We start from the raw sequence: 14,246 nt of genomic DNA, 5'->3' as shown, positions 1-14,246 counted from the left end.
ATTTTTAATGGTTCATTAGTTTCAATATAAAATGGCGGAACGTTTCAATGCAGAATTGTTATATCTGGAACTGCTCGAAAATTAAGAGTCCAATGGAGATAATGTTAACCATCTAAGAAATGATCATTTTGAAAACTTGAATGACACAAAAATTCACAAAAGATACCACGTTACGAAGACTGCGGTACTCAAAATTTTAGAAGACACTGATCATAGGTTAGAATATCATAAAAATGGCTGAGACAAAGCTAAAACTAGTCAACTAGGTAACATACAACTGAGTTTTTGTATTAACACATGAAAGTGGTTATTATAACTACATACCGGTACTTAAGAAATATTAGTAAATTAATACATAATGTGCATTCAAACATAACAAAACTTCATTGGTATATTAACTTTTATTTGTTAGAATTATATTATAGCTAGCGATAAGATATGTTTGCACTGGCTTTAAAACAGAAGCGAAAGAAATGGATTCATGGAATTTATAATCGTTTTCTTTCCAATGGATATTTGATTTTCCAGCAGGATAACCACCCCCTGCACACCGCCATAAACGTTCAAAGACTGTTGACAGAAATGCACGAAAAATAGTAGGATTGACAAATATCGAGACATCCCACCTCAAAATCCAGATCAGTTATAGGATCAAGTTCTGGCTACCTGGGAAGATTTCGCTGAGGACCAGAACTATTTCCGCGATGCGGTGGACTCAATGCCCTGAAAATGCCAGGCAGTGATAGATGCCGGTGGCATGTGGACAAATATTAGATCCACATGTGTATTTCTTTTATTTTTCTTTAAGTTTTTTTGTTTATCTTTGTTTTATATCGGGGAAAAAATTGATCTCCCAAGAGTTTTTTAAATTCTCCTAGTGGAACCAGAGTTGCGAAATAATTCGTTCCACTACAAAAAAATAAAAATAACGAAGAAAGGTAACACGTATAAAAATTAATTACGTTAATAAAAAGTAAGTTATCACCGAGAATAGAACTAGGATCCCATGAATGGCAAGCCAACGCCCTACTGACTACTCCATAGAAGAGTTGTGACGTAGCTAACGCAATGAGGCATATATAACTGTTCGGCTTTAAGTCTACGGAGACAACGCACACACAAACGTACTCGTGAAAATATTTTAATGTTCGGTAGTTAATGTTTCATTTGGACATTTACTGAAGCTTGGTGAAATCGGCCCTTACTCTAAAGATTCCTTAAAGAGAAACATAACATATTATTTTCACGACTTTTGTCTGAACAGCTGTGGTGTTATCTGCCATGTTTAAGTGTTCGTAAAATGAGTTAACTGCCTGAAATCCTACATTTAAAGTTAACAAACAGTTAAGAATCTGTTAAGCCAAACTGGTGTTGAAAACATGAAAAAACTGTATTTAACTGATTGTTGAGTGTTTAACAGTCGTTAAGTGTTTTAACAATACTTGGAAAAACCGGCCATAATTGTATCTAATGTGTATAATATAGATCAATATATCATTAAGAAACCAGGACTTGGTGCTGGTGTTGCTCATTCAAGTAATGCAGTGCTGTCTACATCAACAAGTGGCAAAGATGGAAAGCGTGAAGATAACAGTGTTACTAGTTCTAGTTGTGTTGATGAGCTCTCTGTACAATCTAATACGTCCACCAGTGAACTTACAGACAATTATGTGTACTGTAAGAAAATACATAAAAGAAATTAAAAAAAAAATGGAAATCAACTTTCCATGGCTAGTGCATAATACAACTGGAGATGTTGTTCATTGCAAATATTGCAGGGAAGCTTATTCCAAGAATCTGGTAAAATTTTCTAGTAAATATGGCTTGACTTTCATAAACAGTGGTTTTAATAACTGGAAGAAATCTCTGGAGAAGTTTCGGGTTCAGGAAAAATCTGATTGCCATAGTGAAGTTATCTACCACAAAGGAACTACAGAAGAAAGAATCTAGGGTAGCATTACTAAAGATTCTTTACAGTAACCAGCTATGCAGGGTCTTGCAATATGTGGTCACATGGATGATATGAGTAATTTAATTAATATAATGTGACTGAGAAGTAATACTTGTCCAGAACTTAAAAAGTGGATGGATCGCGAATCATATAAATGGTATTCTCATGATATATATAACGAAATGCTAGAATTTATGAGTCATGAGAGATATTATAATATCTGTTCAAACAGCCAAATATTATTCCATGACAGTCGATAAATCGTGTGATATTTCTGTAAAGGAACAAGTGTCATTGTGCTTCAGAACAGTTACAGACGATCTTGAGGTACAAGAAAATTTTGTAGCATTCTACAAAACATTCAAGACAAATGCTGAAACATTATTTCATATTATTAATGATATTATTATGCAATTTAATTGTGAAATAAGTAAGTGCAAGGCCAGTGTTATGATGGTGCTTCGAATATGGCAGGCAAATATTCAGGAGTTCAAACTAAGCTCACTCAATCTTGTCGTACAAGACACTGTCAAGAGTATTTCTGGTAGTCAGGATGTACCGAACTTCATAAAAGAGATAATTTTATTTGTGAGAAATTCGCCCAAAAGACTTTCATTCTTCAAGCAGTTATAAGGCGATGATGCAGTCAATTTAAGACCATTCTGTCTAACCAGATGGGTGATTCGCTTCTCATCATTGTCATCATTTCATTCCAATTATGAAGAATTGATAGAGTTTCTTGAAGAGTTGTCAGAAACAGACCCATCAGATGCTGGTTCTAAAGCAAGTGGCTTTTGTCTTCAAATGCAGTCATTTAATTTCTATTTCTACTTGTGTGTGTTATTTAAGATATTTTGTCACAATGATGCAGTTAACACTGCGCTACAGAAGAAAACGTTAACTTTTCAGGAAACTTATTCTTTCATTCAGCTCCTGACAAGTACCCTAACACATATCAGAACTACCTATTACACGTTTTGGGAAGAAATCTTAAATAGTGCCCAATCACTTCACTTACAAGAACCACAGCTACCACGCCAAAGACCCACTCCAAAAAGACTACATCCTGGAAGAGCCCCCACAGTTTTTCCACTCCTAAGGATATGTTCCATCGAAGTTTTTTTAAATAATTGATGTTTCCGTTCAGTATATTGCTTTTAGATTTGAAAGTGCTGCTTCACGTTTGTTGGTTAACATTGAGAAAATCGCCACAAATAGAAGCAATGATGTTACGGACATAGCAAATTGTTTTAAAGATGATATTGATTCTGAGAGACTGACATTGCACCATAACATGATGGTGGATTTTTTTAATTCAAAATTGAATACGAAATCCTTTGATAATTTTTCTTCAGTTGTACAGTTTCTGAAATGTGATAACTGTGCATCAGAAATGCTTTCAGAATTAACTAAGCTAGTACAACTTGTATTAACTGTCCCAGTGTCCACTTGTACAGCTGAAAGATCTTTTTCGAGTCTTCGGAACCTGAAAAGTCACTTAAGGTCATCAATGGGATAGAGCAGACCTAATTCAATCACCATATTAAATGGCCATAGAAATATCAATAGCACGTTGGATCTCAATACTATAGCTGACCAGTTCATCGGAAGAATGAGTTGTGCCACCATACCTTCGCCAGACTTTCGTTAAAATAGGTAATTTGTTTTGATTATTTTATTCCTTGAACTATTTTATACTGAATTGAATGTTTCGAATTTACATAATCTAGTACTACAGTTATTATTAAGAGATTATTAATCAACTATATTAATCTTATTTTAGTTTAGTACAAACTCTAACTTGTATTTCAATCTACATAGGCCCTATTAACGTAAAGCATAAACATAATTCGCACTGAAAAGGTTAATATGTGTTCTGAGTGATGTCAGGTTGAAGCTTGAATTAATTTTCCAAATATTAGGCGGAAGTGGACCCCCCCCCCCCAATATTTTATGGAAGTCGGGACCACTGAATTTGTTATTATATACAATTTGTGGAAAGAGAGGGGCAAATAGGGAGAGAGAGGGGAGAGATGGGAAGAGAGGTGGAGGGGGAGGGGAGGGGAAAGGGAGGGGAAAGGGAGGAGAGAGGGAGAGAGAGTGTGTGTGCGTGTGTGTGCGCGTGCTGCTCCTACTTTGTCTTGTCTTGCTCCCATCTGTGTAGATTTCTATTGCATAGGTTGTGTTGTCCTGAGTTCCTGTTATAGACTTATCTTGTGCAGGATGGTTCCAATTTACTGGTTCTAGGGATGTAACATAATATATCTCTCAATGCATTGCTTCATATAGTTTAATACTACATCTACTGTAATGTTGATTGGTTGGATGCCAGCTATAATGCAGGATGCATCAAATGAAATAGTTCTATATGCTTTGATGATTTTAATATTACATAACCTTTGGATGTGTTGGAGTTTTCTAATGTTTCTGGACTGTCGTAGGGCTTCCTCCCATACTGGTGCTCCATATGTCAGGATTGGTTCTATTGCTCCTTTGTATATTGTATATAGAGCTTTATGTCCTAGGCCCCAGCTGAGCTTTGCCGATTTTGAGAGCATGTGTATTCATGCAATTTCTTTGTCGTGTATTTAATCTATGTGCTTGTTGAATTTGAACAATCTGTCTAGATAGACTCCAAGATACTTTAATTCAGCAACTTGTTTTATTGGTTTGTTGTTAATGTAGATGTTTATGACCTCGTTATGTCTTTTCTTCCTGGTAATAAATAGCACTTTAGACTTTACTGCATTGAATTTGATTTTATTATCTTGAGCCCAACGTTCGATTTTCATTACATCTTGATTTGCATAGTTTTCCGTTTCCACTATGCTTCCACCTTTCGTCATAACAAGTACATCGTCTGCAACAATTACTTCAGAGTGTTGTGTGAAGTCCAGTTGTAGTAGAGAATCGTACGGAATATTCCACAAACCAGGCCCGCAGCATGAACCTTGTGGGCATCCTTTCTTCACCGCTTTTTCCGAGCTGTATCTGTTGGTGCATAGGCTTGCCTTCCTGTTCCGGAAGTAGTCCATAGTTAGTGTGTACAAGTTTTAGGACAATTCTTCTGTCTTAAGTTACTCATAATACTAGGCTACCATGCAGCGTCAAATGCACCCTGTACATCCAGGCTGATTAAGGCAACATAGCTGTTGGTTTGCAGGCTTTGTAGTGCGAAGTGTTTTACAGCAATTAAGGCGTCTATTGTACTTTTCTGGGGTGTAAATCCAAATTGTCGTGTGCTGGAGTGCTTGTTTGAATTTATGTGATGTATTCGATGTATCATTAGCTTCTCCAGCACTTTGCCGCCAACATTGATTAAGCCGATGGGTCGATATTTTGATATCCTGTCACTTGCCTCTCTTCCAGGTTTAACTATTGGGATTATTGTAGATTGTTTCCAGATTTTTGGGAAGTGTCCAGTTTCAAGACATCTGTTATAGACTGAAGTGAAGAATTTAGGAAATTGTTTGAAGGATCTCAGTATACTATCACTGGACAGACTGTTCTCTCCAGGAGATTCTGTGGGATCAAAACTTTGTAGGACACGAACACTCTCCTCCTGTGTGAATGCCACATCATTTGGAGTAGTCAACATTTCTACCATTTGTCTCCTCAACTGGACTTGAAGTTTATTGTCATCAAGTCTGCTGTCTTCAGGTACAAAATGGTCTATCATATATTGTAAGGTATCTTGTGTGCCAGTGGTGTATTCTCTATCCTCCTTTTTGATCATTTTGAAAGTGCTTTTCTCTTTCAGCTTAGACGTCGCTGTTTTATACACAATATGCCATGAACTGGATTCGTCCGTAACACTGCAGAACTCCTTTCAGGACCTAAGCTTTGCAACACTGACAGATGCCCGGTAGTTTCTATTAGCTTCTATATATTGAGTTTCGCGCTGTTGTCTTAATTGGTCGTTATTGATGGTCCTCTGAAACCGTCTTCTAAGCGCATTTACTCTCTTTCTTGAAATGGTTAGTTCAGTATTCCACCATGGGACAGATATGCCTTTGGAGGTTTTAGTTTTTCCCTTACTTAGGCGGAATGCTCCATTGCAAGCATCTATTATGCAGGTATGCCACTGCTCAACGAAGTAGTCTATGTTGGCGCAATTTTCAGCATAGGTTGCAAGGTCTTCATCTAGGTCTTCCCTAGTTTCCTTACACTTAAAAGTTGATTTGAGATGTGTTTCTAATAGAATATTGAATTTTTCAAAATCTTTGTTTTTCTTTACATATATCGTGCCTCTGTGGCAGTCTATACTTATTTGTTGCATTCTGCCTATCTTGAAAGCGATGATTTTATGGTCCAGGCAACTCTCTTCTTCCTCGGATTTCCATTCTGTTACATATCTAAGGAGTTGATTATTAGTAAGTGTTAAGTCTATCCAACTTTTAGCCCTTTCTGTTTCCAAGGTTGGCACTCCTGTATCTTCGTTGATATTGTGCAGTGACATAGCAGTGATGCTCTCTTCTTCCTCGGATTTCCATTCTGTTACATATCTAAGGAGTTTATTATTAGTAAGTGTTAAGTCTATCCAACTTTTAGCCTTTTCCGTTTCGAAGGTTGGTACTCCTGTATCTTCGTTGATATTGTGCAGTGACATAGCAGTGATGCTTTCTTCCAAGTCTCACCCTCGCACATTGGTCGTAGTATCAAACCACATATGTTTCTGGCATTAGTGTCAACTGCGATAATTATTCCATGTCCTTTGGTGTAATCTACGAGTTTATCAATTTTTCTAATATTCATTCTTATGTCTGCGTCATAATCAAAGTAATGCTTGAAATGAAGAGAGTCTTGCCATTGTGACATATTTCAAGAATCACACAGTCTTCGTTTGACAGTTGGCTGATCACTGTGGCGCTTATGTTATTATTGCTTATTATGGCAGCTCTCTTCCATCACTGCACACGTATGTCCTCATTGATTTAGGCATTCCTGCCAGTTTATTATTGACAGTATAAGGTTCCTGTATGAAGGATATGTCTACACCATTTTCATTTATGAGCTGCATCAGATTGTTTGTGGCTGCTCTAGAGTGCTGCACACTAATTTGAAAACATTATAGGCTGTGGTTTTTGTTTTTGTTCTTGTTATAATAATAATAATTATTATTATTATTATTAATTACACTGTATTAATTCAGATTTGTTCAATGTAGAGTTTGTTGTTTGACTATTCTTATATTAAGCATACTCATCGAAATCGCATTCATTTCAACTTCATTTGTTTGTGTTGTTTTTGAGCTTTCCTGTATCATGTATCAGTTATCTAGTTGTTTATTTGTATTTGTCTCTAATTTTAATAATTATTTGTATGCGCTGTTTTTGTTATACCTTGTTCACTGTTAATCTTGTGCTAACTTTTATCTTGCACTGAACTGTTATTGGTCCCAGGCTGTTGTACGGCACAATAAATATTAGTAAATAAATAAATAATTATTATGATTTTATTTTTTATTTAATTGCCATTATTTTAATTACTCCATTTTACTTTATTGTAATTTATATCATCGTTAATGTTTTTGTTATATTCTTATGCTGAACTGTAATTGGCCATTGGCTGTTGTACAGCACATTAAATAAATAAATAAATGGAATGAAATGGATTATTATTATTGTGCTGAACTGTTATTGGCCCCGGGCTGTAGTACAGCACAACAAATATTAGTAAATAAATAAATAAAATTAATTAACTATAACTATTACTATTATTATTATAATTATTATTATTATTATTATTATTATTATTATTATTATTATTATTATTATTATGAGATTAACTGCACAAATATTTTAATTGCTGTAGTTTATTTGTCAGACGTAAAGATCTTGATTATTTATTTTTTTGTAAAGTCATTAAGGGTAATATTGATGGTGAATCATTCATAAGCAATATCAATCTTCGTATTCCTGCTAAGGGGTTTCAGATTTCATAAAATTTTTTATAATAGAAATTCTACATCTCTCTCTCTCCTGTCTGCAGATGTATAAAATATGCTAATTTGCATGGATTGAACTTGGATCCATTTAATGTGTAGTATATACTTTTTTGAGTTTTATGTCAGTTGTTATTAATTTATGCCTTTTGTTTAGATATGTATTATAATATTCTCGTCATCTTGTATATCTTTGTAACACTATTTATATGATTCCATTCTTTATTTATATGTTTCCGTTCTTTCATTTGCAAATATCATCTCATTTAACTGCCATTATTTTAATACTTATTCCATTGTACTTTTACTGTACTTTATGTCATTGCTATTGTTTTTGTTATTGTCTGTGCTGAACTGTAATTGGCCACTGACTGTTGTACAGCACATCAAATATAAGTAAATAAATAAATAAATTATTATTTTTATTATTATCTCTTTTAATACTATACTATACATTAGTGAGATCGAAACTCGAATATGCATCTGTAGTTTGGAACTCTATTACTAGTACTGATTCGGCAAAACTGGAAAATATTCAAAGGAAATTTATTTCATTATGTTCGTACAGATTTCTGCTGAATAACTCTGGATATAACTATGATAAAAAAAATGCGAGCACTTAAATGTCGAAGCTTGTATGCCAGAGGTCATGATCTCGATTATTAATTCTTATGTAAGGTCCTTAAAGGTGACATTAATTGTCAATCTTTCTTAAACAATGTCAGCCTTCGTATTCCTATGAAGGACATGAGACATCACAAACTCTTCTATATTAGAAATTCTAAATCTTCCTCGCCGGTCTCCAGATGTATTAAAAATGCTAAAGGCGATTTCGATCCATTCAATGTATAGAACAGTCATTCCACGAAAAGTGGGAATTGTAGTTAAAAATATAAAATTTAGAAAAAAGTATTATTTCATGCTACAAATAGTTTAAAACACATTAAATTTTAAGGTTCCACCTTGATTTCCTCAAGTTTATAGAGGTAAAATAAGTTTTAAGCATCTTTCTTGTAGGTACTTTTCATGTACCCAACACTGATTCCAAAATATGTGGGTTGGGCAGCCTATAGCATTCAATCTGATTAGCTGAGATCAGCCATTTTTGTTTTAAAGCATGGCATAAAGATTGTAGTTTCTTGAATCGATTGTTACATTTTCAAGGTATGTACCAAATTATATTTAAATCTTACTCGAAATTCAGTTAACCAATGTAGCATCCGTTACATGAAAATTGTCTTTTTTTACTATAACATTGTAAGTATTATTAGAAACAAAATCAAAGCTCATGAAAGTAATTATACAGTTCCAACATTGCCTTTACATATATTTTTGCATTTCTAAAGTGAATTAAAAACATAATGGACTGTAACGGATTCTACACTGTAACGGATTCTACATGACAACCTGTTTTCTTTTTTTACGATTTTAGGCCTAATTTTCTACAGAATCATACAATAATCTATGGCTAAGCTTAAATATAGGGCTAAGAAGAAGGAAGATAAAAAAAATGGACTCAATATCTGAAGAAAGATCGAGATAGAAATAAAAGTAAAAGGGACCAATTAAAGGTAAGGCGTCAGTCAGATAGAATATTGGATGATATGCTAAAACACGCAAAGAGAGAAGCAATGAGGAAATATAGAAAAAAGAAAGCAGAAGAAAATAAGACAATAGATGGGTCAAAACCAGAAAAGGCTTTTGGGTCTTACCAATGTACCAGCACTTTAAGAAAAGCTGTAAAAAAAGTACAAAATGTACTCAGGCCTACCACTGAGTCCTTCAAATGAGGAAGTGATATCATGTGGTGAGATATTGCCAACTCCTGATTTCAAGACTCAACGACATAGAGTAATGTACGAGTTTCACAAAGACGTTAATGTTAATGAGAAATAAACTTGTAAATATTAATGAGACTGTAAATATAAATTAAAGCTATTTTTAGTGTATGGTATAAGTTTATAACAAATTTAAGTGATAAGTACATTTTTTTTTCGAAGAAATTGTAGAAATATTCCCAACATTTGATTTCAAGACTCAACAGCACAGCTTAAATGTAAGAATTTCACATCAATGTTAATGTTATAATGAGAAGTAACCTTGAAAGTATTAATGAGACTAAAAACAGCTAATAATTCTTTGTACACAAAAATAAAACTCTTTTTAGTGTATGCTATATCTAACCTACAGTATTACATTGTTTTCCTATACATTTTTCCTTTAAACTTTATAATTTAATTTATTGTCAGAGTTTATTTATTTAATTTCAAATAGTAAATATTAAACTACTACACTTCAAAAATTAATTTTTTACTATCTTATACTTCATAAAAGAACCATAGCTACATATCAAAGTGACTTGTAGAATCCGTTACAATTGAATGTAGAATCCGTTACACTGTATAAAATTCATTAATAAGTTACCTTTTTATCATTTCTAAAAAAATCTTGTAAGGAAATGAAGTGCAATTCTTAATATATAAACAAGAAAGAGATGAATTTGTTAACCTCATCCTAGAACCTGAACTTTCGGTGAGAATAATGGTAAGTCATGAATTTAACAGAGAGGCGGTAGCATCCGTTACAGCAGCTAAAAACAGTCAGTCTCCTTTATAACTAAGAACTGTAAAACAAAATTTTTCAAAATGAATGTCTGACTTCCATATAATCGGAGAATTATAAAATATTTCTTAAAACTTAATTATTTTTTAGAAGAAAAGGGATTTAAGGTGTGAACATGTAGAATCCGTTACAAATGGATTGGCTGAGAAGTATTAGAATATGGCAATGTCATTGCTAATATTATTTGCATAATCCTTATACACAAATTGGTAATACTTTTGTAAGAATCAACTCCTTTCCCTAAAATGTTATAGTATTAATTCTTGTAAATTAATCATTATAATCTATGTTCTTCATTTTGTTGTTAAATCAATTATTTAATTTGTACCATAGTTGTTCATTTTAATGTATTAATTGTATCACTGTGCTGGACTTTTATTGGCCAGTGGCTGTTGTCCAGCACATAAATATAAATAAATAAATCATTATCATTATTATTATTATTATTATAACCTTACAATGTGCAGAATTTTGAGCTCATCACTATTTACAGAATTTTATCAAATTCTCCGAAAAATCTACACCAAAGCAGGCACAATTTTTTTTCATTCACTAGACCTAGCTTCTGTGAAATGTATACTGTGATAAACACGTGGTTTCAGTTTGCAACCAAAAATACTTTCAACATAAAAATCGTTTGATACCAGTACATCATAATGCACTGCTCTACCCACCCCCCAACTTGTTACTAATATACCAACATAACATGCGAGAGGTCCAGGACGAATTACTAGGGAAATGGTCAGTTTCCCTAGTATTGCGTCCTGGGCCTCTCGAGTGTTATATCTGTAACCTGTAGAAGGGAGAGGGAAAAGTGCTACAACAGAACATTAGGAGATAATTAGGCCTATCAAACGATTTTATGTTGAAAATATTTGTGGCTGGAAACTAAAACCGTGTATTTACATCACTGCATACATCTCTCAGAAATCAATGAAGCATCAATTGTACCTTCTTTGGTGTAGCTTATCTGGACAAATATGCACTTCTCACCTTGGTTATGGAATTTTGGTAATTATTGGTGGAACTTCGGTATCTCCCCACAATACACAATTCCTCGCTTCATATCACTTAAATTATCCCCTCAACTAACTTACTAACCTTGTCACATATCTCTGCCTAATGTCACTTAGCTATCCCCCTCATTTAACCCATTTAACAGAAACTTAAATCAGACACCAGTCCCGTGTGTAGTGTGGGGCGATATCGAAGATTGGTCTAATTACTTCCTTCAGCGATAGGCCTACCATACTTCAGTACTTGTATTTTGTTTACGGAAATAATTGAACAAGTGGTGAATGACATAGTGAACAGCAGGATACGTAGACGTTGTGAACTAGCATTGAAAGCAAATAAAAACAGTTTGTTTTTTAATTGCGACAAATATTATACACTGCCAAAAAGCAAGTCGCGACTGTGTGACTGGAAGCTTTCAAAGCGAACATATCCTAAACTAACCTAACCAAACTTCTGGAGAGTTAAGGCTCATTCACAATGAAAATTAAACATAACGTAAGCGTTAACTTAAGAATATAAACGTTACGGTAAAATCAAGAAGTCATACCATCATTCACGATGGAAACATAACCACAAACATACTTGGTAACCATGGAAACATAACAACGACGCCATTTCCTCATATTCTGTCGTATACTTCAGCGCTCCGCGATTGTGTTCTGTTTGCAAATCACGTAAGCATAAGCATGAAAGTTTGGAGTTTGCAAACTTTCATGTTAACGTCTTACGGTAATGTCTATGTCAATGCTTATGTGAATCATTGTGAATGATCCGATTTGGTAGCCTGGGCGCAAACTTCTGCGTTTATGTTACGGTTATGTTTAATTTTCATTGTGAATGGGCCTTTAGGGATAGTCTTAAGGCTTATTCACAATGAAAATTAAACATAACGTAAGCGTTAACTTAAAAATGTCAACGTTACGGTAAAATCAAGAACATTCACGATGGGAACATAAACATAACCGCTAAGATACTTGGCAACCATGGAAACATAACAACGACGCCATTTCCTCATATTCTGTCGTATACATCAGCGCTCCACGATTGTGTACTGTTTGCAAATCACGTAAGCATAAGCATGAAAGTTTGGAGTTTGCAAACTTCCATGTTAACATCTTACAGCAATGTTTATGTCAATGTTTATGTGAATCATTGTGAATGATCCCATTTGGTAGCCTGGCCGCAAACTTCTGTGTTTATGTTACGGTTATGTTTAATTTCCATTGTGAATGGGCCTTAAAGCACGGGCAGATAGAAATCACATAGGAAGTAGAGAAACAGTAGATAAAAATGGTATCGCTTAAGTAAATAATTGCAGGATTTTTTTATCTGGCATACACAATAATGAAACTCACGCAAAGTAAACAGTTCAGTAAACCACAACAGCGTAATATTCAACTGGTGTGAGATAACCTACAATTAAAAATATTAGTATTGAAGACGTTAATACTCTTCAGTTGCCTCCAATAACCGTAACAGATGAGACGGTGCAGACAGAACGCCTGAAGCGTGTTTAACGAGACATAGTATCCCACATAACCACACTTCAAAACTATAAAGCGTCTCTGATCCACACTAACAACTTCACTTTGGGGTTATTTCCAATTTCAACGCGCACTGGGTTATTTCACTGCCATCGTGATCTAATACGTATTAGTGGCAGTGGTTGCGTTCAGCCGGGACAGCGCTGAGATCTATTTATTTGTCTATGGCTGAGATAGCGACAGCACTGAACCACAGTCCAATAGATACAGTCACGCAACTCACACGTAAAAATATGCCAACATTTGACAGCTGGCGCGACAGTAGCCCTCTAGCGGCAGGCAAGTTAATAGTGTGCACACGACATACGATAACAGATCAGAAAACTGGTTTTGCGTAATTTATTTTATATGTTTATGCTATACAATAAGTGTATATGGTTCTTATTAATTCTGCTTTAGAATCCTGGAAGAATTTCACACGCAGTTAATCTACAAGTTTCAGAAGCTGGGAATAAACGTAATTCTTTCTCCTCCTTACAACTTAATCATGGCCCTGATCACGTATCATGGTTTGAAAATATATAATTGTTCGTGCGTGGTCGGTTAATTCAATTCATCCCTAAATATATTTATGAATCATTGGAACTTTGTATTTCCTGTGAGAAGAGTAAAAATTAGTAGCTTCAAAATTGTAGGGCATATCTCGTAGGGTACATCGCGTGGTGAACTCCTCTCCCTATTTCCTGAGAAATTAACGATTTTGCATACCGCAAATTGGGGTAAACTCGGCCGCTGAGGTAAACTTGAAAATAAAGAAAAGGGGAGGATTTAAACATTAATATGAAGTTCATTATTTTTCCATTTCTTAAGAACCGGTATTTCCTTTATTATTTTGAGTCACAAATAGTGCTGATGTTAGGCCTATGGTTAAAATTTTTATGGCAAGTTTACCGCATTTTACATTACATTTCCAGTTTTCACACATAATGCCTAATTTTAACTTATCCTACCTATATAATACGTAATTTACATGCACTTACTGTTAATATGACGTAGGTGAGAACAAATAAATGAACATACAATTTTGTTGAAAAAATTGTAACTTCAATTAACTCAGAAAATGTAGGCCTAATTTTATTTTCAGAGCAGAAGTGGTGTAAGTCAAGAATGGGTAACGGCTCAAATCACTGGGAATGTAAAATCAACACCAATAGCAGTCATGCAAATT

The 14,246-nt window shown here is 34.4% G+C and overlaps 1 protein-coding gene across 4 annotated transcripts in view; it reads right to left on the bottom strand.

The window, feature by feature from the left end:
* Positions 1-13,198, bottom strand: part of xmas (RRM_XMAS2 and SAC3_GANP domain-containing protein xmas) — a 143,431-nt gene extending 130,233 nt beyond the window's left edge. For 2 of the 4 annotated variants that reach the window (XM_069838219.1, XM_069838218.1), the window contains exon 1: positions 12,890-13,198. The gene's annotated coding sequence lies outside the window, so the exon portion shown is untranslated. The remainder of the gene's footprint in view (positions 1-12,889) is intronic. The other 2 variants (XM_069838220.1, XM_069838217.1) reach the window with 2 other exon arrangements.
* Between the last annotated feature and the right edge of the window lie 1,048 nt (positions 13,199-14,246).

The sequence above is a fragment of the Periplaneta americana genome, chromosome 10, assembly GCF_040183065.1.
Source record: "Periplaneta americana isolate PAMFEO1 chromosome 10, P.americana_PAMFEO1_priV1, whole genome shotgun sequence".
Taxonomy (NCBI): domain Eukaryota; kingdom Metazoa; phylum Arthropoda; class Insecta; order Blattodea; family Blattidae; genus Periplaneta; species Periplaneta americana.
This window is presented reverse-complemented; position numbering and strand designations above follow the sequence as displayed.